The following is a 27,799-nucleotide window of genomic DNA, read 5'->3' as shown; positions in this document are numbered from 1 at the left end:
CATCAAGACAATAGCTGAATTTGTCCCAAATGCCTCTCGAAGTGATATAGTGATTTCAAATTGGGTCCATCTTTTTGAAACACCCTGTATTTTCCTGTTATGTGCTTCAGAGGAAGGTCATTAGTACAACATAATTGCACTGGTCTTACTGGACTTGTAGGTGGATCTTCAAACTGTGGAGCTAGAACAGAAAAATAACAGAACTGGTAGATGAAAGCACAGAGAGAATTGGGATGTTCTTCCACTTCACAAGTTTCTAAATTAGCAAGCAATCATTAACCTAGAATTGTTACTAATTTTAAGTAGGGAAGTTCACAAACATAACAAATTTTTTAAGGAAAGTAAAAAGCAAGGAAAATAAGCGATACCAGCACTCCTATGTAACAATTCATTGTTACTACACAAGAAATTGAAAAAAAGCCTGCTGAATAATGTTGCCTTTCTCAGGCTAGAAAAATTGTTTGTTTTATACAGACGTTCACTGAACAGTATAATTGGGATCTGGGGGCTCTTCAGAAAAAAGAAATGAGGACAAATTTGAATGCATTTTTTAAAAGTAAGTGTATGTTGCAAGGGCTGGCAGGCTGATTCATGCCACTTTGCAGTTTATGGCTTGATTAGCCATAAATTCTATGTTGCTGCAACAACATTGAGGGCCAGAGTTCTTATGTATTTTTAAAATTGAGGCATTAATTTCTGTGTCTGATTCTCTCACTTTTCTCATAGGAAAAGTAAGTTGACTAACCGATTTTTACACTGCTAATTGTCCAAGCTTTGCCTGATTCCACTGAACAAGTCTGACACCTTGGCTCTATAAAACTTTTCAGTGGGAAAAGGATTTCATGTGTCCACAGCAGATGTTGTTAAGTTGCCTCAAGGGCAGTCTCACTAAAAAACCCCAAGAGAATACGACAAAGTCTGCTCTTTCTAAGTGATATATATCGATAGGCTGGAAGGTTATGCAGAGTTTCAAAGTGCTATGGAGGTATTTTGCAACATATCAATGTCAAAAGTTGCTAGTTCAACACTTTCCATAATGATTTCCAAAGAAAGAGATCCAGAAGCCAAGGAAATACAGGGGTTGAGTGCTGTGCAAACTGTCTGTCTTTGACATCAGCCAACTCCTTTGAAGTGTTAGAGAATTTGTTTCTTTACTCCAGAAGTTTAAGCATAATTTCTTGTTAATTGGCATCTAAAGCACTCCGACGGCAAGAGATTTTTGAGATATTTGATAACAGTTCTAAAACAGAAGTCCTTTTCTTCTTTAATTTTGGGTAACTATGTATAGCATAAATTTATTTTTAGGAAGACTTGGGGGCCACCAACAAAACATAACTTTCTTACATGGGAATTTTTTTTTAAATAAGGTATCTATTTCTAAAAGGACAGACAACCCGATTAATGGAGATCATGGCCAAAATTCTTTGTATTTGCCTCCATCAAAATGGTGATGAAACTGGAGGCAGGGTGGGAAGCAGGGGTAAGAAAGGAACGCTATTTTTTCATGCCTCTAACAACACCATGTATTTTGCTTTTGAAACTTTTCCTGACAGCAGTATTGTCTCTTCAAGGAAGTGAAGTTAATTAACGTTGTTCCTGTATGTGTTCTTTCTATTAATACCACTTGCAAGCAGATTTCCTACTGCGTTTGATTCCGTGTGTTTCCTCATCCACATCTGCCAGTTGTGCGAAAGCATATGTGCAAGATTAGTGACACTGAGGAAAGGCAGAAAGCTGACAGTGCATTAACTTTGCAGAGCCAAGCTATACGTGCGATGTGCGGTGACGCTTCTCCTGGCCGTGGTTCTCTCGGAAGGATGGGCTGCTCGGCAGCAGGAGCTTACCACGGCACCTGCCAGGTCAGAAAGAACCTCTGCGCTTTGCAGGCTTTGGCAGGAGATAAAGCAGCACCAAGTGAAATGCGAGTTTAGTTGGTTGAAATAATTAATGCGGTTATGAAAGTAGTCACAGAAAGGAATGTATTCTGACCCTGGTGCAGCTCCTTGGTTTTGTTCAAAACATTAACCACCATCGCGTACCAGGCCATCCAGAACATTGCTAGGTATTGAACATTGCTACAGTGATAGTAAATTTATCCTACATCCTAAGAAAAGCAAGAGAGTGGGATTGTTTTCATGAGGTCTGTATCAAAACCAAAAAACTGCTCTTGATTTCCTGGGGTTTTTTTTTATACCAATTAACAAACGATTAAATAAGAGGTTCCATATTATCTCCTTAATAGGTTTTTTCAAAAGTACAGAATTTTCTTCAACAATTGGCACTAAGCCCATGGACATAAAAATTCAGAAGACATTTTAGTGACTTAAAATTGTTAACCTAGTATCTGAAAGAGTCCTATGGGAGTTGTTTGACGGTTTCAGCTGCACCGATAGTGATGGATAACTCCTTCAGGTACCAGGCCTTCCAGAGTGAATTATCACTCTCTCAGAAGTCACGGGTTGCAGAAGGTGAATGTGGAAAGTCGAGTCCAGCCCTCCTCCTCGATGGAGAAGTCCTCTTCTTGCTGGGATTTGGCTTTGAAGAGCAGCATTTTGCCTTTCCATGACGTGGCCCTGATCTGCTACTTGGATGTTAAAAAATGGCAGATCTTTTTAGGCTGATATGGGTTAATCCTACCAGCAACACGCACCTAAGGCAAAAATCCTGAGTTGACTGTGTTGAATGGACGTGACACCAAATACAAACACATCTACCTGTAATTAGGAAGGTATATAGACCCACAGTTGGCTTTTTTTAGTTTAACACATCATTAATAAGAAATAAGCTTTGATTTGAAAGAAAAAATAAAGAAGACAAACATTAAAATTGTTTTCCATCATTTCACTTACATAGTTCTCACTCCAGAGCCTTGATCATGTATAATCCTGTTGAAAGGCTGAATTGTAATCAGCCTCACATACATTATGTTGCAATGCTGTGGCACTAGTGCATGACAGAATTTTATTTTCCATTAGTTCATTCTTTGCTGGAAATATAAACACTCTATATGCTTAATAGTCCAAAAAATGAATGTTACTGCTTTTTAAAATTGCCTGTTAATGAGAATTTTGCTTGCTATTAAAAAAAATCTGAGTGCCTTAGGACCATCTTTCCAATGCTGACATACCTATTTTCAACACCAACAGAGTTGAACAATCAAAACAAAATCATCCCAGACATTGCTTTCAGTAAAAGCAACCATGTTTTTTTAACTGATCAAAATGGATGTTTATAGCATCTGTGGAACCAGGAATGATTTTAAAATAGCTTTTCACTGAACTATGAACAATTTCATATCTACCCCAGTGCAGTAGTGATGGCTGTGCAAACACATACATGGAACAAAGACAGTTATTTTCTAAGGAAAAAGCCCACTATTGTAAAAAGGCTGGTTTTAAGTAGAAAAGAAAAGATAGCAGGAAAGGTTGCATTGGCCTCGTAGAATCCATGCAACTACTCAACAAGTGATGAACTAAATCTGGATTATCCCACCTGCAGTTTTTAATGGAATAGAAAAAGGTTTACTAAATTTATGGTTCTGTTTTCCATCATATTGGAGAAAAAGAGATCAGATAGACACACTCAAGTATAAAGTATGATTAAATAATCTTTGTCAGAAATAATATTTTCATTTTTATCTGGTAGGATACAGAAATACCACATGTAAAAATATTTCATTTGATCCTTCTCATGTCCTGTGGTGGTATTCTGACAGGGAGAGAGAGAGTTGTAGACAGCCATGAGCATTTTTGTAGTTATATGTTCTAATTCTGTGTTAAAATGGAAAAATAAAAGCAGGAACATAATTTAAATTTTTATTTTAAAAAAGTTTACCTCCACTCGTTTGTAAGTAAAATGTGGTAGATGTAGTAATAGATACAGATGTAGTAACTGATAGAACTGTGTCTTTGAACAACTCAAAAGGGAAGTCACTGGCTGAGTGTGTCTGATTGATGATTTGAGATGACGTCCTGCCAAAGTGATCACTTCTGCTCCTGGGTGAAGCATCTCACCAGGCAGGTATCTGAGACTGTTTTGGCCCATAAAGTGTGATAATACATTTTGTCTTCAGGGCATGTTTCAAAAGTAGTTAATTGTGATGAGGGAGATGGGGAGGAGAGGCAGAGATCAAAAAATCTACTTCATTTATCACTCAATAATGCATTTTAGTTCCTTGGCAGCACATTAGGATACTTTTTCTCCCCCAACCATTTGCATTTATTTTGTAACTAGCCTTTCTGTTCTTAAATCAATACTGGGCAAAAGAATAGAAATAAAACATTTTGTGAAACTCATCTTAAATGAAAATAGAACAAAAATTCAGTCTGCGAAAAAAAAAACGCAGGCAAATGTATCACCTCCCTTCCTTCTACCAAAACCTGCTGAAGGTATTGTACATAAGCTAACCAGTGCATTTACAAGAATGGAGTCTTTTGTATTTTTATTTCTTTACTCCTGTTTCGATGAAGCTGGCTTGTTTGTCTGAACAAGGGAGCTAATGAAAGTGATATGAAAGAAAACAATGTTTTCTTTATTATTATTTATACTGAAAAGTGAAAATAAATAGAAAATAATGTAGCATAAAACTATGGTTTTTTTAAAAAAAAAGTTCACTGAAGCTGCATTCGTAAGGATACGTGCTGGGTTTTTGCACAGCCAATGAAGTTCTATATGAAATATCTAATAATGTACCTATTGGAGATGCCAAGGTATAATTTAGGAAATCATATATTTCCAGCATACCACTGACAATAGCATGAAGAAATACTGTATTTCATGGTTTAATTTGCAGCATATCTGCTTGTACAAACTGTGCACTACTGCATTATGTATATTTTTTTTCCCCCTACAAGCAGTCACCATCTAACACGTAAAGGGTGCAGACCTTAACTATACATAAATAAATAGTCCCAGAAGGGCCTTCTACTGAGGCTGTATTTTCTGATATTCAAAAATACCTTCTCATGCTTTCTTCTTACATCTCTAATTTCATTATGCACCAAAAAAATAAGGGACAAGGAACCAAGCCAGCTTTTCACACATTAGGAAACCCATACATGCACACAGCACATGGGACTAATGGCTCAGAAAGTCACTAGAAAGGCTTCCAGTCACTAATGCTTCATTTGTCAAACCAGCATTTGATACCAATTTACGTGTATCAGGCATGAATCGTAACTACAGTGTAACCGTCTTGGCCACACTGCTTAATCTTTTGTCCTTAATACCACAAGATTAGTTCCTAAAAATGAACCAGAAATTAAATCAGTTCAATCTGAAGCAAATATATTTCATCCATTTTCCCCATTTAAGCAAAAAGGTCATTTGCCCACAAAATATTTTGGTTGATCTGGAACAAACCAGACTGCTCTCGGAGACTGAAGTGTGAGATTAGGTCTCACAAAACAGCAGGAGGAGCAACCACTGCTACCTCTTTCCTCAATTCATAACTTGCGCTATAAATCTTCAGTCTCATCTCCTACAAGATGTGAAACTATGTGTCTGAATTTCCAGGCATTTTAGCCTCCTCACAGGGTGTGGCATCCCTGAAATGCCTGCACACCAATGCACGCAGCATGGGGAATAAGCAGCATGTATGGATGGCTGAGAAGAAAAGGCTCTTAGGCACCACTTCCCTCTTCTTCCCGTGTCAAACCAGCACCCAGCTCTGGAATCTGGTCTGCAAAGGGCTGGGTCATCCATTGTCCATTAGGAACTTCACTAAAGGACGACCCTTCACAGCACTGTGGATCGATTGCTGCCAAAACAACCAACCAACCATCAAAACTAAATACAGATTAAAAAAATGCAACCAATACCACTAAAACGAAAAATACAGATGACGCCACTAGCAAAAAGCCCCCTAACCTCCCCAAAACAACCCCTAAACAATTACAAAAAAAAGATATTTGCAGTTTCCATCTTTCCTCTATTTTTTAACCAGGAGTAATGGTTTACGGGCTGAACGCCCCAAGCACTGAACTTCACCAGTTCCATTTGAAGAGAAATGGCACTGCTCGCTTCCATATGGCGCACGGTCACAGTAAGCTCCTCCATACGCTGCTTTGGAACCTGGATCGTATTTTTCTTCTTTGACAGCCATCTTCTTAGCATCCTCTGCCCAAAGAGAACACTTCAAGTATAAATAGTCAGAACAAAAATGATCAAAGAGTGCTTTTATCAGAGAACACGTGAAAAAACAGCCATGCATTTTAAAGATCATTTTGCTCCCCTTAGATAATTAAGACTATACTAAAAAGAGAGTGGAACCTGTAATTCTATGCCACGTAATTTAGAGAAGATGGCATGTCTCTTCTCTCCCCTTAAATTCTTGATTTCTTTTTGCTTAGGAAACGGTTCATTGTGTTGTACATTACACTGCATTTTAAGAAACGACTAAAAAAACAACCACTATACCTTGTGCAAGGTGCAAGTTGCAAGTCAAACGTGTACTGCACCTCCTGCACCTCTGTGTTTGGTGTGATGCCTTTCAGCTGATCCCTTAAATCTTTCAGCTTTATGTAATAATCAACTTGATCTTCCGCATGCAGAAACTGAGCACATCTTGCACTGGATGATGGCATAATGTAGCAGAGCTTGAGACAAAGAGCAAGAAAAATTACATTACTGGTCCCTGAGCTATGAGTTGATATTTAGCACATCAAGAACAACTTACACGGTTCAGCTCGCTGTTTTAACCCTTTGTACAAACCTCACCTAATGCCACGAGTGGCTGTGGGAGAGGAGAAAAGGAGCCTTTTGTTTTTCTCCATCAGCTAGATGTCTTGCCCCAAAGAGAGTGGCTGATTATCAGCTGCTGAAACGAGGACAATTTTCACCAGCTGTTTAAGTGCTGCAGGAGCAGCAGCACCGGCGTGTGTTACAAGAAGTACAATTTACAAGGGTACGTCAGAAAGCTAAGCACACTCTGGAGCTCCCTGAGCAGGAGGGAGTCACGACCTGCCAATAATCTTACTATGACAATTCTGCTTTTTTTTTTAAAAAAAAGAAAAAAAGTGGAAATAGCATGACCAGTCTCTCAACTTCTCTGTTAAGGCTCCCTGCAGACTGACAAATTCCAATGGCATTACTCTATCCAATCTGACCAACATGTGCTTTTTTGTTTTCTTGTCAATAGATAGTAAAGGCTGGATACCCAGAGCAAAGCCAGCACGACAAGTGATTTCTCCTCCTGCTCTGCACCTTGTCCCAGGGCAGGTGTTCCCTGCGGATCCACACAGACATCACAGCAGTCACAGTGTGCTCTTCATAGCAGCTGGGAGCCAGGCAAGAGACCGTCTCAGCTACCTGAAAATGCAGTCTCTGCCACGATCTTCACTGCTTTGTGAAGATCAACAGTTTCTCTGACAATTCCTCTATCAAAAGGAAAACAGGTTGTGTTTCCCGCAGCCTCTCAGAGTCTCTCCCTCCTCCTCCTCCAGCTCCCAGCGGGAGAATTCACAGCTTCTCCCAGGTGTTTATTCCTGAGGACAGGATCCCACCGGTGCTCCGGAACCCCATGCCATGCCATGCTTGGAGATCCAGAACAGCTCAGAGGCCAAATCCAGGGAGCCCAGGGGCAGAGCCTCGGGGTGGTGGGGCGTGCTCACAGGGCAGAAAAGTTTTTATGAAGTATCAAACTTCCCTGTCAGTACATTTTTCCTACTGCTTGCTTTAATTTCCAACAGAGTAAAATAATTTTTAATTATTTTATAATTCCCAGTTCCTTTGTAATGTTGACAAAGCTCCATCTATCCTGAATTCTCTCAGGTACACAAGTCCTCTGTCAGGACTCTCTATTTCTAGCACTCAGATGTGGTGCTCTTGCTACTCTCCTGTGGCGCTTTATCCTAATGCAGTTTTCCCAGTAAGAGGAGAAGAGGTGCGGAGAGCAGAATATCTGAGCTTTCTCTTATTGCAAGGCAGGACTGAAAAGTAAGGTATCATCCGTGGGCTGGAGGGAACAAATAGGCTTTACCCTGAATTTCATTCTTCAGGCTCCTTCCCTACCAATGCATCTGGGGACCTGTCATAAGTGTGGCACTGACTAGTGCACATTTGAAAGATGAAAGATGATCATATACTTTTTTTTCTCTTGAGATCCACTCTAAGGAAATAAAACCCCCTCTGTTTTTTAACTTAAATACAGTTACCGGTAGATAGTACTTATAATTCCTTCATTCATGATGGTGCCATATGGTACTGACATCTGAAAAAAGCAATGGTTTATGACAGCAGCAAGAATTAGTTCTCTTTGCGAATCTATATTCTGTCAAAGAATTTACGTTAGTCTTCTCTGAAGTGCTGTCATTTTCATTTAAGCTATCGGTCCTCTGCAGCACTCGGCTCCACAAAGGGTCTCACCTCGTCAACAACAATTTCCCACAAGTGTGAGATTAGCAGAGAAGCTGCTGAAACAAAAGATACTAGTTAAATACAGCAAGGGTCAACTACAGAAGGTTGATGTTAGATGCTTCAAAAAGAGGGCCTCAAGGTGCACAGAAGAAGTGCAAACTCTTATTAGGAGTGACTGCTGCCTGTGTTAACAAGTGTACTTTGCAGACCAGGAGTTTGGATGCGGTGCTTGGCAGCTCCCATGCTGTTCTTCAGTAGATGTGGAGCACAGACAAGGGATATACACTTAAAGTTATAGGGCAGGAGCCCGCTGATCATCAGGCTTCGTATTAATTGATGGTACATTTGGGAGGTGAGTTAAGCCTAAAATTTCTCCCATAAATCAATAAGCTCAAAACCGTCTGAGACAGGACCTTTCTATGATGTGCTAGGAAGGTGCTCAGCCTGGTTCTAATGTTAAATTCTCCTCAATTTTAATGTCCTAAACCAAGCAAAGGAACCAAAGGCCTTTCACCAAAAATCACGATGCCACATTATTTCTCATATTCACAGAATCACAGAATGTAAGGGATTGGAAGGCACCTCAAAAGATCAGCTAGTCCAATCCCCCTGCCAGAGCAGGAACATGTAGATGAGGCTACACAGGAATGTGTCCAGGCAAGTTTTGAATGTGTCCAGAGTAGGAGACTCCACAACCCCCTTGAGCAGCTGGTTCCAGTTGTTTGTGTAGGGGGAAGAAAGCAGTGTAAGGTACTGGCCAGGGGAAACATGCAGGTCCCATTCTCAGGTCTGAGCACCCAACAAAGACATTTTAACTGTAGAACTGTCACCAGAGGGATGGTGATGTAGTTAACTTAGATATATTAAGCAGAGATGCCTGGGTTTTTTGAGCTTAGACGTTATTTGAGTCAAAAGGAATATGCAGGTAAATAGCATCTTAGTTTAAGAAATCCCAGTGTATCCCCCCATTTTTCATTTATACTAATAGAAAGATAATTGTGGGTCTTGGATTCGGTTCTAAGATCAAAAGAATAGATTAACAGTCATACTTGATCAATTTTGCTTGTGTCCTCTGCATAAATCAAGTCCAGAAGAGGTGTTAGCTAAGACATTTAATTCCAATTCTTTCAGCTGACAGTAAAAAACAGAGCCATATTGAGATTATTTTATCCTCATTTATAGATTATTGCAGGGGACCATAAAGAAATTCACCAACATCTGTGTCAGAATCAAGATGAAGTACTCAGACTCACAACCAGACAAATCAGGAAATGCTGAAGTCCCAAAGCCCTTGCCCCACATTTCTCCCTGAATGGTGCGTGGGTCATCTCCACCCTAACCCACAGGACAAATGACAGCCTGAATCTGGTCTTCTGCCTAAATGTGTCAGTCTCTTGAAGAGACTATCCTGTTTGAGGCAGTGGTCAGCAACTTTCAAGCTTCTAGACAATGATGCTGATTCATTGTCACTTAAATCTTCACAATTTCCTGCTATCCTTTACCGGATAGAGGGCAGAAACTACAACTAAATGCCAAAAAGCAAGAACTGGTATAAACATGATGTAACGCAGTGAAGTCCTGAGCCAAGATCTGTTGAACCAGCCAAATTGCATCCCAGTGAACTATTTGAAACCATAAAACGATCAGTTCTGAAAAGATGTACTCTACATCAGTGCCCAACACCAAATACTGCCAAGAAGTCTTACTATATTTCACTGTAAGTAACCCAGACGCTTGGGAAGCTTCCCCAGACAGCATGGGCCCCCTCTGCCCATTTCCATCAGCTGAGAACCCAACTGTGCTCCCACAATGCATTGCATTCACTCAGTGAGAGACTATGATTCTTTGAAGAAATTTTAACCAACAAGTGGTGATCCAGCCCATGGTTCTATGCAGTCTCAAGAAGCAGTCCCTTGAATTGTCATTCTGCTTCATTCAGGAGACAATTCTCCTTTCCTTCTCTCAAGTGACATGATGTCTGTTGAAGAAACACACCTTGTAACTGCTGTTGGTTTAGGGCTCATGATGACCACTCAGATCTAAGATCATAAACTTCCCATCCTAATTTTATGTCCAACGCATGTATCTGTGCCATCATCCTAAAACATAAATGGAGCCCTCACTGCTGAGATGCAAATGTCAGTAAGATCCAGGCTTAAATTCGGAGAGTTCACCATTAAAACAATTTAAACTACTACAGATCTTGTGTTGTGAAGCACGTCCACTGCCTATACCTTGGTCTCCTTTGCACCACCAGCCTCTCTTAGCTTGCCACTGGCTCTTGAACCTCGTCCTGACAGCTTTGTAACTGGCTTATGGTGGTCATTACTTCCACATACGTAACACAACCTTGCTCCACATCTGCCCATCAAACTTACTCCTTTTCTCCTTCACCAAATTTCCTTCACCAAATCTCCTTTTGCAGGTTTCACTCCCCTGGCATTCACTGGTGGCATTGCCTTTGTTTTAGGCCACAGCCGCCAGGCTTATAGATGAACTTTCATTTAAAAGAAAATATTAAAACTTTCTTTCATGAACACATAGAACTGACCTGTTTCTTCCCATATGAAAGAGCAAAAGACAATCTCATGGCACTTCTGACAGTTCTCCAAGTCCTCCAGGAAGCATCTAATAAACAAAAAACAAAAACAAAAGAAAGTAAAATGGTTTGACTGATCATCTTTCCACCAAAATAATACAATTTCTCTTACGTTTTGTAATTTATTTATATATGAACTAAGGTTAAAAACCAAAGTAAATTATTATGGCTTTATGATTCCTCCTTTATTCAGTTCCTTTTGCAATACCATTGCAAACGTTATTATTTCTTGACAATACCTGCTACTTTTGCTTTAATCCTTTTTGACTTTTTCCATGGTCAGGTATTCCAAGTAATGTTGTTTCTCTGCATGAAGAAGCCTACATGGCCCAAGTTTTGTATTTGTTTTCTTCACTTATCCTTAAAAGCTAATCAGTTTGTTGTTTTTCTCCAAGCCTACCCTGGATTTTATTAATCTGGGACTGCAGGAAGACAGTTTTGCGGTAAAAGTGTAGGGACGGTTACAGTTGCAATTCCCTGCCACAGTTACGTGACTTCATGTACATCATATTTCTGGGCCTGATTCTGACTATATAAATCCTGTAAGATGCTGCAGGTACAAGATGTCTCCATTTCCTACTGATTATTTTATCAAGACATTCGGCACGTCAGGGATTTAAGCTTTGTTGGTGCCAACAGCTCCCAGCTGGGTGAGAGAACAGAGCCTCGTGCTCTGTGCTTGCATCTGCTTTAACAAAATAAAGAAAATTGGGAGGCATTGAAAGCACCCGAGTGCTTATAAATTCATCAAAATTGAGGTTGAAGTCTTTTTTTTTTTCCTCTAAGGTGACTTGGTCATTAGATGCCTAGTTACTACAGCACATCAGTTGGACTCACATACTCCTGAGAATTATATGAAATAACTGTTTCTTCTGTTGCAGCAGTGCAGCAATGTTTATAAATTGCTCCAAGAGCCTTAGATGAAAGGACTTGTAAATTTAGAATACATTATTAACTCTCATTAATTCATAACATAAAGTACCTCTATGACCCCCTTCTGATGTCCTTCTAAAGTTGCTGCATCTGGAACTGTCTCCAGTTACAGCTGGGATTCGTGTTAGACAAAGTGCAAATTTGAATAACCTGGCTATGAAAGGAAAGGAACAGGCTGTTCACAGGATTTCTGTTTGTGATACTATGTATTTTTATATATCCTGTAAACATTAGTGAACAAACAAAAGTTGACTGTTGGTCTGCCTTCTTTCTGATTAATTAATTTGCTCATTTTAAGCTATGATCCTTCACTTTTTCCTTCAAACCCTGTTGCTTGAGCTATTCATTGATTTTCCAACTAAAAAATTTTTCAGTTAAATCTTCTGCATCTTTATTGCTTCTTTAACTATCCACAGAGTGCTGGACAAGTATCAAAGAAACAACTCCCATTTCAGAAATGGGAAATTCCTGTTTATTTACTATGAAGTGGAATAGGTCATCTTAAAATGAACTGATTAAGTAATACCAATAAAAATAATGCCATGGGATTCAAGTGTGACTGACTGGTTGCAACTGCTTTAAAAAAACATGATCTTCTTCAAGGAAAAAAACGCAGATCTTGAGGATAAGATTATCCCTTATTTAATGTGAAAGAAAATACTTCACCATAATCAGTTTCTTCATCTCACTAATGAATAAGTCAAACTCATTTTGGGAACAGATTAGGCTTTCTCATGATGTGACATACTCTGGAATGATGTTAATGTTTTGTGCTGTGCATATGGTGTTCATTTTGAACTACCTATATGCTGTTCACACCACTTTAAGTGATTACATAGTAGGTATGTGTTTATATATAGTATGTAATCATCTCAAATGCTAGGATTGCAACATGAATAGGTAATAAGAAATAAACTTTACTTTTGATTACACAGGTCTGTGATTAATTGTTTGAACTTTGGTAAATGAAAAATACTTAATTAGTTTGGGTTGTTTTTTTTTTTTTTCTAAAAAAAAAAAACCTCCTGAAAATGGGCTGCTATTATTTAAGGTTCATATCTATTTTATGGGGTTTGTGTGCAGTGTATAACTCTTGTTTTGGTTTTGTTTCATTTCTATCCAATTTGGTTTATTACTTTATTAATTGTTTTCTGATAGTATTGTTTGTGCTTATATACTGCCTTTCAGCTGAGGTTCATAAAGTACTTTACAAACATTACTATTTTTTTCTCACTACTTTTATATACATTCCCCTTCTAATGAAAATACCATCAACTAACTGGATATAAATTACACTGAGGTAGCAAAAGAAGTGGAAGACAGAACATGCACCAGAAAAAAAAAAAAAAAAAAAATGACAGGAATGAAAGCCCCAAATGCTATGTCTTAGGTTGCTGTTCCAACTTGTCTTCCCTCCCCAAAGAGAAGCAGGATTGTGGGCAGTATGGCTGCTTTAGGGCTGAGTCAACTCTACAGCAATCACTCAGACATTAGTCTAACCTGTTCTTATAAAATCTCCAATTATGGAGATTGTCTGGGGAGAGCACAGAATCTAATCTCGCACCAAACTACCCGTACTGTTAGAAACTTTTTTTTAATGTCTAATCTAAATTGATTGCTTCGGGTTTAGCTCATTACTTCATGTCTCATTCACTTGGACATGGAGAAAAATTATTCTCTGCCTTTGCAGCAGTCTCTTCTGAATTTGAAGGCAATTATAATGTATCACCTTTGTCTTCTTTTCTCCATAAATGAAAAAACACCAGTTCATTAAATCTTCACTAGTGCAGTCCTTCTCATTGCCTTACACTTGCCGTTCTCCAGGCTCATCGTCCGTGAAGCCTAGCGTTGAAAACAGACACAGGATTTCACCAGGCTGCCTTAGCTTCTCCTGCAGGGCATGTTGCTTCTTGTGCACCCAGTGGGTGCTTGTATTTTGCATAACAGCTTGACAAGGTATAAGTGATTCCACTAGTGATGCTGAGTAAGACCCCAGATCTTCCTCTGCAGACCCATCACCCAGCTTATTCTGAACCAGCACAGCTGGTTATCATTGCACGAGTTCAGCACCTCATATTTATCTTTATTCAACTCCACTCCATTTCTGCATATTTAATGAGCATAGCCTTTGTTTCATCAACCAAGTAATTGATGAAAATGTTGAGTACTGCTGCAACCAGAGTATACACGATCCTGCTTGATAGTTTGGCACTGAATCATTAATAACCTCTCTGTAAATGTGGTTTTCCAGACAGTCTGGTACCAATGTTGGGGCAGTTTAATTACAGACAGTTCCCAGTTTATTTTTGCAGCTGCCATGTTATGCTTACAAAGTACAAAGTACACAACACTGGCTAGTTCTGCTAGAGCCTCTCTGTTCTTCCATAGAAAAAAGTTGGTTTGAACCTCAGATAATTTGCTTTTGACAGATCTTCATTGTTTCACATTTTGTTAGGTTGTTTTTGTTTGGGGTTGTTTGGTTGGTTTTTTTCCTTACAAATGATTTGATTGTTTCTTCAGTATTTATTTTCTGGGAAGGCTTACTGGTCTTTAATTTCTTTGATCCTCTATTGTTCCTGTTTTCAAAGATAAGGATTGCATTTGCCCTTTTCCAGGGTCTGGGACTTCATAAATCCTCCACACTTTCTCGAGGATAGCCTTTGATGGCTCCATTTGATTCACCTCATTCTTAGCTTCCTAGTGAAGAGAGAGCAAACCCAGCCAATTTCAAAAATCACACCTTGCTTAGTTCACTCTGATGATTTCTTCTCCTGCCGTAGCCCCAAATCCCGCCATTTTGTCACTGGTAATGTGCAGCTGATCTTCCTACAAACAGTTGAACTCTGACCCATTAAAAAAAATATGGTATGAAGTGGCTATCAACAAAATTACTATCTAAAACAGACCACTGCTCTCCATCATCATTGATATTCTATATTCCTTCCTGGTGCATCTTATTTTGTGCCCTAATGAAAAGGCTGACTGCTACAATAATCAGGATAAACTCCTGCAGAATCCCACTTGATACATCCTTCTAGTTTTATCTTTCATTGCACAATATATCATTATTAAATAACTCACACCACCATAAAGAGCTATTTGCGAGGCTCAAAAAAAAAGCTTTGGGCAACTTCGTATTTCTTCCACTTCTTGTATGAGATTATTTCGGAAATACAGATTTGCCAGGAGTCTCAAGTAGTTTCCATAAAATGTTCTTTAACCATAGGCAGTCACCACTTTCATTCTGGCTGACATTTAATAGATTTCACCTACATGTTTACAATAGTTACAGCGGTGATATAACACTAAACGTCAGAAGAGTTCAAAGCACGTTCCACATGGAACTTTTTAATAAGGCAGCAGTAAGTAAAGTGACTTTCCTGAGGTCGCCCAGCAAGTTACTGGCTGAGCCAAGAATGCAGTCCAGACCTCCCAAATCCCAGGCCAGTGCTCCATCATTATGCCATCCAGCCTCCCTTATTATTAATGCTCAGCCTAAATATATTCTTGCAGCAATTGATTTAATGCCATTAGTTTCAGTCAGCTAATCCTTTAGTTTTCCAGCTCCAGGGATTTGCTGGAACAAAGAACTTCAGGCCTGATCCAGAAAATAACATCATAACTTTTTTTCAGGAAGCCTAGCTACTTTTTTTAATTGTTTCAAAGGGGAACCATCACCTAATTGAAAATCCACTGAAAATCACATGGAAATATTACATTTAACTGAGTACATTCGGGATCAAGCCCATAATGTTTTTCTACATTTCATTTTCAGACTGTAAGGTTCAATAAAGATGTGTGGCAGTAATTAATGGGATGAAGTCAAGATAATGATCACGACATACAAAAAAAAAAAAGAATTAAGTAAAAACTCCTTAGGGTCTTAAAGAGATAATAGGGGTGGAGTGGAATTGGAAGCTGCAGAAAAATTACATTAATCCACCACCTCTTGGGCACATGAGCAGATAAAGTTTCTCTGTGAATAACAGAAGTAGACCAGATAAGAAAAACAACAAAAGGGAGATGAAGTATTTTCACATAAAGATATGAAAAAGACTTTGGAGTGCCTGCATCCTTTGGGAATGCCTGGAAGGGCTCAGTTCACAAACCTCTGAAGATGGCAGAAAAGTTGTAGAGCTCAAAGTTACATATTCATTAATCGTGTGTGTAAGAACACAGGGAAATCAGGACAGTGAGAAAAACACGTGCTAGGAGAAGGATGAAGAGGAGGTACAGAAATCTTTGTATCAAATAAGCCACACAGTTTTCTGTGCTTTAGACTTTCCTAATCCATCATGCTGAACTAGGTTGGAGACTAGAAGTTAAATATATACATTTTGTCACTCATCTGTATTTCTCCATGGTAGTTTCAAATTGCCATAGCTTTCCAAAAGCTCTGTTTATGCTGTCTGTTCACCAGGATTGTATATAAAATCATGGAATATTCGCTTTTTCCATTTACATGGTATCTTTCCTTCATGGAACATTTTTTTTTCTCATACAGTTAGCCTTATAGGTAGTCTGTGCATCAGACCTCATTCTTTATAGTGCTTTTTAATTGCCATTATATAACAATGCCAATTACTAGATTTTATGTCAATGAAGTCTACTGTATCTTTTAAAATTTAGAATAAATTATTTTTCTTAGCTTTGCCCCAACATGGATGTCAGTGTTCTTTGCAGCAAGTTTAGTAATGTAATAGCTTCTTTTCCACAGGTGGATACATTAAGAGAATGCCTTGTGCTTCAAATACTCTAATGTGTACAGAGACAAAATATATTAAAAAAAAAATCCAAAATTAATTATTTAAGGACAAAATTTAAGAATTGCAAAAGCATAGAATGGAAAGATAATACTTTATCAGTTCTAAGCAGAAATAGCCCTGAACAAAAGAAAAAATAAAACTTAATCCTACCACATTTTCAGCATATTGATACCGTAGTTGTACACAGAGACACTAAACATCTGAATTTTCCTTTACATTCAGATTCAGTGTCCACCAAGCATGATGCTTTATACCATCTGAATACATTACAGTCTTGGAAGAATAACTGAGGTTTGAAACTGTACATGTTAGAGATGGAATATTTAGAGAAACAGCAGATTTAACAGACACACACACACAAAATCTCATTATGTTTTGAACAACCAAGACCACTGGAGTTACCGGTGTATCCAAACAGATTATATTTGATGTACATAAGCATATATAAAGTATAGAAAATGTACTTTTTGTGAAGTATATACAAATGTATTTTAAAAATACTTTTCACGACAAAGCAAAAAGAAAAGCACGTGACTCACATTTAGGCTGAAGAACAAGTTTAAATGCAAATCTCTCAAGTAATTCACAGGAGATTTTTATCTATAGGCAGAAAGCAAATACCTCTCGATACAAATCTCACATGATTGATACCTTAGTGTCAGAACTCAAGCTCTGAATCTTCAGTAAGCTGCTCATCCCACATATAATATGTTACTGTGTATATATCTGCCCTGAACCCTGTTTGAATCCATTGCTGCTCATTTCACATCAGACTGTTTATCACCATACTTGTCTCAAATCACAGGAGCAGTCAAACATCTGCTCCTTACACCAACCGCCAGGTCTGAACTTTGAGTATTTGAGGAAAACCATTATAAATCTCACAGTAATTTTCAGCATTTTCTCACCATCCACTAGTCACTGATCACATTGCAGCAGTCCACAGTCCTTCAAGCCTTAATCCTTGTGATTTCTACTGGTAGCCGATCAGCAATCCAACCGGCATCATCACCTACCTCAGGCATATGTGACTACATAGGCGTTGCTTATGCCCCATCCAAGAAAATATTTTAAAAATTTTTAAAAGCAACTAAACTAAAACTATGTGGTATCTCCTAACTTTGTTCATGTTTCCTAGTTCTCTGTGGTTGTATTTTTTGAATCATATTCCAGGAAAAGTGTCAAATGAAATCATCCTATTGGATTTGATGGTATGATTTCTGAAGGCTTGTTTAGTTTGCTTTGTCATTTCCCACCTGCAATAATGAAAAGCAAAAGGCAGGGAAGGTCCCTTTTATTGCCATTTTGGACAACAGTAGCTCAAGGATAGAGATTAAAACTTAGAAAAACAGCCACATGTCCTTGCACACTGAAGTATATTGCCTGTGCTAAATTCTGATTATAGAGGGGTGTCCTCTTTTGCAGTGGCTTTGTCAGTGCGGAGTTCCTGTCTTCTCTTAGCCAAGCGCAAACCTTGCGGTTTTAACAGTTTTCAGAGTTTTCAGTCTTTCACCTGAATAATATCCAAGCCTTCTGTTACCCTCTAGGACTGACACATGCAAAAACTCCTGCAAAGACATATATATCTATATATATATATCTATATATCTATATATATATATATATATACACACACACTGGGTTTAGTGCTTATAGAGGTAAAAGCATAAATACTTACGTAAAATAAAATCTTACTGGCTATTTTATTTTATTTTTTGAAATTTTTCTGTGGGTTGAACATGTGAAATGGTCCTGAGTGAATTCAGTGCATCTCCTGAATACTTTTTTTCAAATATCCTTTCAAACAGCAAGACATCACATATCTATAGATGCCTACACTTTCTACATCAAGGACTGTGTTGGATGAACATGAATTGTTTATTTCCACAAAGCTGGAAGTTGGTAGCATCAGCATTTTGAATTCTGTTCATGAAAGGAAAATGATAATGACAAGCTCTTTTTATAGAAGTATCTAAAGAACAACTGAAAAAAACCTGAAGCTACCTTTATCTTTTGAAACTGGCATTTCTAAATGCCATACTTCTTTTCAGTGATTGAAAATATAATGATAGTAGAAAGTCTTCTTTACGAATTACCTCAGCATTTTTTTCTACTGGAACTTCTTTATCAGGTAAAGCTGCAGAAATGTTAGGATTATACTGGTTCACAGATATCTTCCATCTTCCCAAAAGCATAACTCTTACACTGTCATTGTAATTATCTTGGGCCAAACACAGTGAAAGGACACATGCATGCCAGGAAGACAAAACGGTGGCATTTGGTGGTATTTCAGGTATGCTTGCCGTAACAGCCAACTCGGTGGGGTTTGTTTCTTTAGATGAATTTTCACAAAACACACACTTTCTAATACTATAATAAGTCTGGACCCTATCAATCTATGAGAGAAATTTTAACTCAAGGCATGTACACTTTCTTAAAAACACAAAACAAAACACACACCCCGCAAAAAAAAAAATGCAAACAAAAAACACACACATGAAAAAAAAACCCACAACACTTTAAAACAATTTTGCATATTATTGCAACTTCCTATAGCCCAATAATGATCTTAATGAACCAGAATTGATCTCTTCATAAAATCCAGGACAGTCTCACACAACTAGTGAAGCAGCTGATGCTTATTCTAGTTAAGACAGAAGTTTTTACACAGGGCATCATGAAAAGTTTAACTTTCTGAGTTCATTGAGGTTAAAGAGAACAAGAGATAAACATTAAAATTTACATAAATTAGATCAAGTTTTCTCATGTATCAATGGAGGCAACTTTCTGAGGACTTTCAAATCTGTTTCACAGCATTACCAGTTCATAAATCATCTTAGATTTGTTACCACTTCATTTCAAAATATATCCCTGATGGAGTATCTGCTCAGGTAAACATCACACTGATTTTATTGGTAAAAAGTACCAGACAAAAAGTAGGTCTTTGAACCATTCTTTCCCATTGACAGCTGAACAGTTTGTTTCATTTTGGAGGGACAAATATTTTACCATGACAGATATTTTTAAAACTAAGTCAAGGCCTGACCTCACTTTCTGCAAATGTAATATACATTTGCAAACTAAATTGTGAAAGCAAAATTCAGTAACTGCATCTCCAAGTGCCCAATTCACTCTTTGATATTTAGAAAGAAACTATGAAGACAAGTGCAAATCTCTGGGCAAAACGTTAGCTCACATGAAGACAGTCATTATTCTTCTGAATATTTACTCCTTACTGGACAAGTCAGTCCAAGGATTTAATGTGCAAACAATATGCCATCTTATATATCATTGCTAAAATTAAATCTTGTGTTAATACCACAGTATGTAACCTTGTGATGGATTTAAGGTCTTCATACATACATACCTTTTTGGTAAAGCAAAAGACTGGAGCATCCAAGGTTATGACATTTGTTATTTTTGGCAAAGGTTTATAAAATTTCATGATGTGCAGTGAATTAAAATGCAAATCTCCTTAGTATAATAAAGGAATATGTACACAGTGCTGGAAATTTACCCAAAGTATAAAAATAAGTTAATAAAAGGTTGCATTCTTAACCTATTCATTGACTTTTACGCTTCTAATTTACTATTCTCATCCATGCTATTGCTAAAGGAGTCGTTTATTGAAAGCTCATTTCATAGTGAAGACCAAAACTATTAAGAAAGGAAGCAATTCCTTCCACTACTTTGAAAGACAACCATTTGACATGCTGTGTATACTGCCTGAATTTAAATCTATTTAGTTTGTCTTTCGAAGGAAGATTGTGACAAAGCTGTCTTAACATAACCCATCTTTTAATCAGAAGTTACAATAATAATGAGGTAGGATGTTGCTGGCCTGTTTCTACTTACTGTATTTAATATAGAATACATCAGTCAGCCATGTCAGAAACATTAGACTCCAGCTCCTATTTGTCTGCAATATCAAATCATCTCCTAACGCAAATAAAAACATGACACATTGCAACTTGTAGCACAAGCTTTGGATTGCAGAATAATGGTGTGAAATAATACCTGACATTTAACTTTAGGATAGTTCCAAAATTAGTTAATGCTGCATACTGTAAAGAAATATTAATAGAACAGGCCACTTAAAGTTCAGAGCACCTGTGCTTTTCATCGCTGCAATTTGGCGTTATATTCTTGTATATCAATGAAATATGTCACTTAAGACATATTGCTATTTTCTCATATGGAAGTAGACTTTTAAATTCAATTTAAACTGCGCTTCAACTCTTAGGTGCCCATGGTAAAAATTACTTACCTTTCTGCAAATTTATTTCTATGCCCAGTTATAGTTACTATTTTACACTGTAAAATCTCTTATTTTTTCCCCTCCTCACTCCATTTATACTCTTACAAGCACAGAACCAGTAGAGAAAGGAGCATGTTACTTGTCACCAGAGCCATCAAACCTGTTTACTATGATCAGAGTAATCATATTATTATCTCTGTTAGTTCATTAATTATGAATGATGCAAAAGAAGACAAAAACTGAGCTGGGCTCTCAGATCTCCATTTGAATTTCCATGAAGGAAGCAAACAGCTCTGCGAACAGTAAAACTACCTTAAGCAGGCCCCTGTGGATTTCTGCCTTGTGGCTCAACTCTCTGGTGTCCAGAAGTGCAAATTCTCATTGAACGTCCTCAGTGAGTGAGAAACAATTTGAGAGAGTATTTCTGTGTGGATGCTCTGGTGTCTAATGAGAGCTGAACTGCCAAGAAGCTCTCTCATGTATTAGGATGCCTGTTTTCAATGAACATGCAGCACCTTAGTATTTGTGAGACTTTTTCAAACCTGACTGAAATTATCAAATATGTAAAATGTGCCTGTGGGGGAGCTGAGCACAAAGACAGGTGCAAGAAGACATCCACGTGCAGACATTGACCAAAGTCATGGTCTTCAGGAAACTGGGTTGAGACTAGGAGTGGAATAGAGTATCTGCAAGCTGAGGCAGCCCTGGAAGCCAGTAGTGTTTTGAAGGTCATACTGAAAGAACTGGGACAACCCTATGAGACAAGCCAACAGTACCAGCACTCAAGCCCAAACCTGCTGTGTCTTCCAAAAAACTGTTGGAGTGAGTCACTCTCCTGACTTTAAGCCAAAAAGTGAAGAGGATAACTGGAAAGACAGGAATAAATATGTACATAACTAGATTTCAAGCTCTGCTTAATGGGAGGAAACCACAAAAAAACATTTTGGAGGCAACGCAAAAGTTACAGAACTATAAAATGTCTTATAGATTATCTTTTCATAGCTGACACTATATAAAAGAATCAGCTTTACTAATAAAACATCCATACACTGCAGAATCTCCCACCCTTTCCATTTCTTCTTAAATTAACATCTTACATAAGAAAAGTCAAATGCTTTCATTGGCAGTTGGGAATTTTGAGAAGACATTTTGAACTTATGGAAGTGTAACAGCATGTAATTAAAAATAACAACAAACACCTTGGATAGTCAAATATTAAAAAAATAGTTTCATCATTTCCTCATATATTTCAATAAATGTTAATTTTCTGCAACCTGTATACCTGATCTTAATTCTCACACACTGTAAAACACAGTCCAGCCAAAGATAATGTTGTCTATATGATTTTCCAGTACTTCACAATAAAATTGATGTAATAACCAATTTTTTAAGCAATTTTGCTTAAGCTACAAGCACATGAAGCTTTTGTAATGAGGTGTAAGATGGCTCATAATCCATTTTTTCTCACAGAAACATTCAAAATAGCTCTTCAAGAATAAATTTTTAAGGAGATAGAAAAAAAATCAAGTAGTGCAGGTCCTCACTGAAAGCTGAACATGTGTATATAATTTCACCACAAAAGAAATAATCATATAAATCATTCAGAGAAATGAATAGCATATCATCGTCATTTCAACTATTTTACAAAACTGCAGGGCAGACATCAGAAATCTGATGTCCTGGTGATGACTGTGTCTAATTTACATCTTCAAATCATTGTGGACTTTCTGGTGCTACTTGCATTCAGATCAGCACATAAACATTCTCCAACAGTTACTCAGACCAAAATGCCTCAAAATGACTTATTTTTAACATACCTTTGCAAGTGAGACTCTTGCTTCCCACAGGGTCGTGTGGATTCTGATGATGTGATATGAGCATTTGTTGATGATTTCATTTACAATACGTTGTCACTGTTGGTAGAATGAAAACAATTTCCCACTGAGTTCATGTTCAACTCTCTTATGGTGTCCCCAAGAACTTAAAAATAACTAGATAACATTTTGTATGTTTGAAGTAACTTTTCACTAATTTAGGAACATTGATAACAATTTAAACATAACTTTTCAGATATACATGAAGATATGTGTATGTGTATTTTTATGCACAAAATTTACAGACCTACAAGGGTGAATGACTGAAAATTACACACATACAAATATATGGAACTCACACACAGAAGCATAGTTTTCCTCCACGGCTAGAACACTGAAATGCAATAAATCCATTTATAATCATCCTCCGACTATAAGAAAAGTTTCCCATAAATGTTGTCATTTGACCTTTTCAGAAAAGGTCACCAAAAGGCTATCGATCTCTCATTGGATTTCAATTACACACACTTTTGAACCAAGGATCTTTACATTTACTGCTCTCATTTATCACAGAATGTTGATTACAGGAAACATCCAAATTCTGACATTTCAAAGGTCAGTTTGCAATTTTTAAAAATTCCCCTCCATTATTCATTTTATTACTGCATGCTCTGTTCCACAAGTAATCCATTAGAAACATAAGTTTACTTCTTGATCTAAATAATTTATACTAGAAGCTCAGATTTGAGTGGAATTAAAAAATACTAAAATGAAAGACAACTTATTACACTTGTTATTCATCAGAGGAAAACATTTTACTCGAGATAAACATCTTTAGGTTTATACATATATAGTGGCGGTTGATTTTTTGGGAGGAGAGGCTAGGGAGGGGATTGTTGTTGTTGTTCATGGTTTTACCAATTCTACTCCAGATAAAGGTATGATACAAAACTTGGAAACAAGTGGTGTGTATAGTTTTAATTCCCAAGTTATAACATTGCCATGCATAATGTCGGTATCATTACATCCCCCCAGACTCCCTGAGTTCTTCAAGTTCATGCCTAAACAATGCAGTGGGCATGTCTAATCAGCTCCTATATTCTGTGTCAACATTTCAGTGAAACATATTCTCTTTTTAAATGCTCATAAAATACATGTCTTCTTCCAAACATTTTAGTCATTTGAACTGTAATAAATCTCATGGATTACATGAGAAAAATAAATAATTTTTTCAAATATCTTAATTTCATGTTCTGTTGCAGTAATAAAGTGAAATTAATGTTGATAGTTGTAAGCATTAACGTGATGCTCAATTTATTAGGAAAGGGAAGCACTCATTTGTGAGTGATTTATTTTTTAAGGCGACACAAAGGTACTTGCTTCCCTTACCAACAGCAATTATGGGATCTTTGTGCAAAAGTATTTCTGGTAGAGCTTGAAAAACTCACAGGTGTACATCTTCATATAGACATAGTTACTGTGATGACCTGTAACAAGATATAGGAACATGAATTACTTTTTATGTGCTTTATCTACTGTTCTGTAGCACATTTGCAAGACCATCTCCAAGTTTTCCTTTTTTCTCCCCACTGTCCTACCTGCCCTGCAATTTTGCCACAAAATTATATTGCCCTTTTAATTAGCTGTGGATATTTAACTTCAAGAGAAGGACTGATCATTTCTGAAGTGGCAGGTCCCTTGCTCTAAAGCTACTTCACGTAGTTGAGCCGTGTAGAGATGTTGATCTCAGTGGCCTTGTTTGTAAAGTGCTCCTTCACATAAATGGTCCAGACCTAACCTGGTGAGCTCCACTGACTTGCATTAACCAGGCATTCATATTCAGCAGCTATCAACCTGTTAGAAGAAAAGCTATAGGATTGGAGTAGAAATACAACATGCTTAAACTTCAAGAGCAACAAAACATCAGACCTAACAAACTGTTTCACAAAATTCTGTTCAGAAATCCTAAAGCGTATTTTTGGTGCACATTTTCATAAGCTGAGTTGACCTGTGGTATTACATCTCAACTTTATTTTGAGCATATATACATATATATATGTATATATACAGAGAGGTAATTTTTCATGGAGACTATATGGTATGTCAGGGCTTTGCATAATGCAGTGTTGCAGAGTAGTGATGTACTTAATTCAGAATAGCTGAATAAATACCAAACAAAATCAATCCTATACCTCTGGTATTACCCTAGGGCTGCAATAACGTATGCCCTTTCCCTTCGGAATATTTGTTCTGTGCACTTTAAAATGCATAACATAGATATGCTCAAGAGTGGTGGTGTGACTTCTTGTGTAGGAAACAGTTTCTACATCAACATTTCATACTGGCTGCCATTCCTGAAAGCCATTTTTATTTTATTGCAGAGCACAGTTAGGGTCCAGAATCACAAAAATCTCTCAACTGCTTTAATGCTGTAGAAGATTATAACAACCACGCAGTGCCATGATCAAAATGTGGATAAACTGGTGCTTCTGAACATGCAGCCTCACAGATGCAGGATCAGACTTTTGATGTGTCCATGTAACTTTTCTGCAAGGCGTAGAAAAAAAATATCTCTGCATTAGTAAATTCCTACATGTCAAAGATCAAAATTAAAGAAAAAATATAGTGTGTTTTTTATTCCCACAGCCCAGACTTTTTTTGACTTGTATTTTCCGGGGAGCTACAGCATGTCAGATGGCTGCTCTTGTTTAAACCAAGAACTGAGCTGGTCTCCCAGGTCCTTCAGATCTGAGAAATTAAACGCTTTTAAATCACTTCCTTCTTCCTCACTTCCATGCCTTGCACCGATTATGGGTTTTCCTGCTTTGTAATTCAAATGAAAGCAGGGAGAATTCTAAAACACAGCTGGCAGGATATCATACTCCATTTCAATAGCCTTCTTAATACAGATTAATAATATTCTCTCATGTTTTGATGGGATGATCACACTTCCTTATGCATCATGAGAAGCACTTTTCTCTAGTCTAAATTCCAACTGGTGCTGTGTGATCATCCTGGAAGAGCTATTAGGAGTTCTTTTATCTGTCTGTGTTTCATAGACATATGGTAAGTATAAAGCAACATAATAGAGAGACCATGGGCTATTCTCTCCGCCCATAAACTGCCCTCTGCTTTCCTCCTGCACTGAACCATGCAGCCCGGCTCAGCGCAGCGAGGCACAGGGAACAGAGACATTAAGGAGGAGATTAAAAAAATTTGAAAGAAGCTACATTTTCCACTTGCAGATAACATTTTATCCACAAAGATTATCCAGGATGTACTTTACATGTAATATTTTCCGAATCCTCATTCAGAAATATTTAGGATTTTGTAGTATTTGCAATGTTGCTTAGATTGCTGTTAATCTTAAAAAGATCACAAAGTTAGGCAGACACAAATGAGCTATACCTTCATTATGTTATACATTTGAGCAATATATTTATTCATAGTATTACAGCTCTTAATTATGCATTAGTTTGAGTAGTCTGGATTTACTGACAGCACCTTGATACTCTATGAAAAGTTAACTTTAGAATTTAAGGGGGCAGCTATATTTTAATTGAACTAATTTGCCATGTTAAATGTAGCTGAGCAACAGGAACATTTTCTACATCTAATATTTTAAGTAGAATTACAAATACAAACTACCTGAAAGGTAGTTTGATATGCACCACAGTAGCATAATGCAATTATTTTGTGTCCCTTAACTCAGTTCACTTCATAAAGTGAATTAATTTGTACTGTGGATATATCAACTGTCTTGCATTGCATTATACATGAAAACTGTTGTTGTTAGCTGAGCAATGTTTTCCTCTTGCTGAAATGTACTTATGCACTAAACTGGTTTTAAGGTGTTTTGTTTGATAGGTACTGGCTTTGATCTCAAATATCTACAGCAAAAGGAGTTCTTTGGAACACCATGCTTCAAAAGATGTATTACAGACTAAAGAAGAACAGACACCTAAGTGTCAGTTATAAAGGAAAGAACAGAAAGCACAAAATGTTATAAAAAGGATTAAGTGCTCCAAAAATATATTGCTGTGTAACTGAGCTATCTGATCTCCCTGTTCTGTTTCATACAGTTCCATTTCACCATTGTTACAATTAATTGGGTTAGGACAATTGTAAAGCCACACAGGTACTTTCAAGATACACAGTTATAAAGATACAATCAATTAAAGATGGAACAAAAATCCCAGTTCTCTAAATAGATACAGTGTAGGTCTCAGCTGAAGTACAAGTCACTACTGGTTGTATAAACCCCAAATAAGAGTTCAGCTAAACAGCAGGATGTCTGCATCTGGACCTGTTTTCTCAAAGTCTAATTTACTTCCATTTCCCTCTACTACAGAATCATGCAGAGAAACTAGCTACACTGAAAACTGACTCTACAAAAAGTATAACGTTTTCATATTCAATGGGGTGTCCCCCCATTTCTCTGTTCAGAACAGAATTTCTGATGACTTATGAAAATCTTATTTTATTTTCAAACAGCAGTAAGTACCACTGAGATTATATCCTCAAGAAGAAGAAATGAGCTAGACCCTCAGGAACATAATTTATTTTTACTGTTTGCAAACCCTTACTGGTCTAATAAAATCCCTGGTTTAAAGCATATGTATAAATGTAGACATTTCAGTAAGCTTTTTTTATGGTCCATGATGGGTCATGTTTATAAACTGCCAGCAACTTCTACGATACTGAATAATTAATGATAGATTCCTCCATGGGATGGGCCATGACCTTAATTCCCTGATACATGCAGAGAATTTCTCCTGATGTTATCACAAAGATGAATTTACCATTAATTATTCAGTACTGTAAAAGTTGCTGGCAGTTTATAACACATCCTACATTTTGTAATTCCAGGGTTGTGTTGTTCTGTTTTGAAAAGAAAAAAGTAAAACTTCTTATAACCAGTCGAAGTGATGATATTCTTTCACAGTGGCCTTTATTTAAAATGGCACAACCAAATATGCCCTATTAGAGAAAGGAAAAAAGTTCTCATTTATAAAATTCCTCTTTGCCATAAATAGTCCTCGTAAGAACTCTCTAATCAGAAATCATATACTGA

The 27,799-nt window shown here is 37.3% G+C and overlaps 1 long non-coding RNA gene across 1 annotated transcript in view; it reads right to left on the bottom strand.

Annotated features, from left to right (window-relative positions):
* Positions 1-6,457: 6,457 nt before the first annotated feature.
* LOC309441267 overlaps positions 6,458-27,799 on the bottom strand; it is a 29,531-nt gene continuing 8,189 nt past the window's right edge. The window contains exons 3-5 of the long non-coding RNA XR_014184351.1: positions 22,729-22,824; positions 10,907-10,983; positions 6,458-6,596 (exon numbers count right to left, since the gene is read on the bottom strand). This is a non-coding gene — a long non-coding RNA (uncharacterized lncRNA). The remainder of the gene's footprint in view (positions 6,597-10,906; positions 10,984-22,728; positions 22,825-27,799) is intronic.

The sequence above is a fragment of the Streptopelia decaocto genome, assembly GCF_964273445.1.
Source record: "Streptopelia decaocto genome assembly, chromosome: 6".
Classification (NCBI taxonomy): Eukaryota; Metazoa; Chordata; class Aves; order Columbiformes; family Columbidae; genus Streptopelia; species Streptopelia decaocto.
This window is presented reverse-complemented; position numbering and strand designations above follow the sequence as displayed.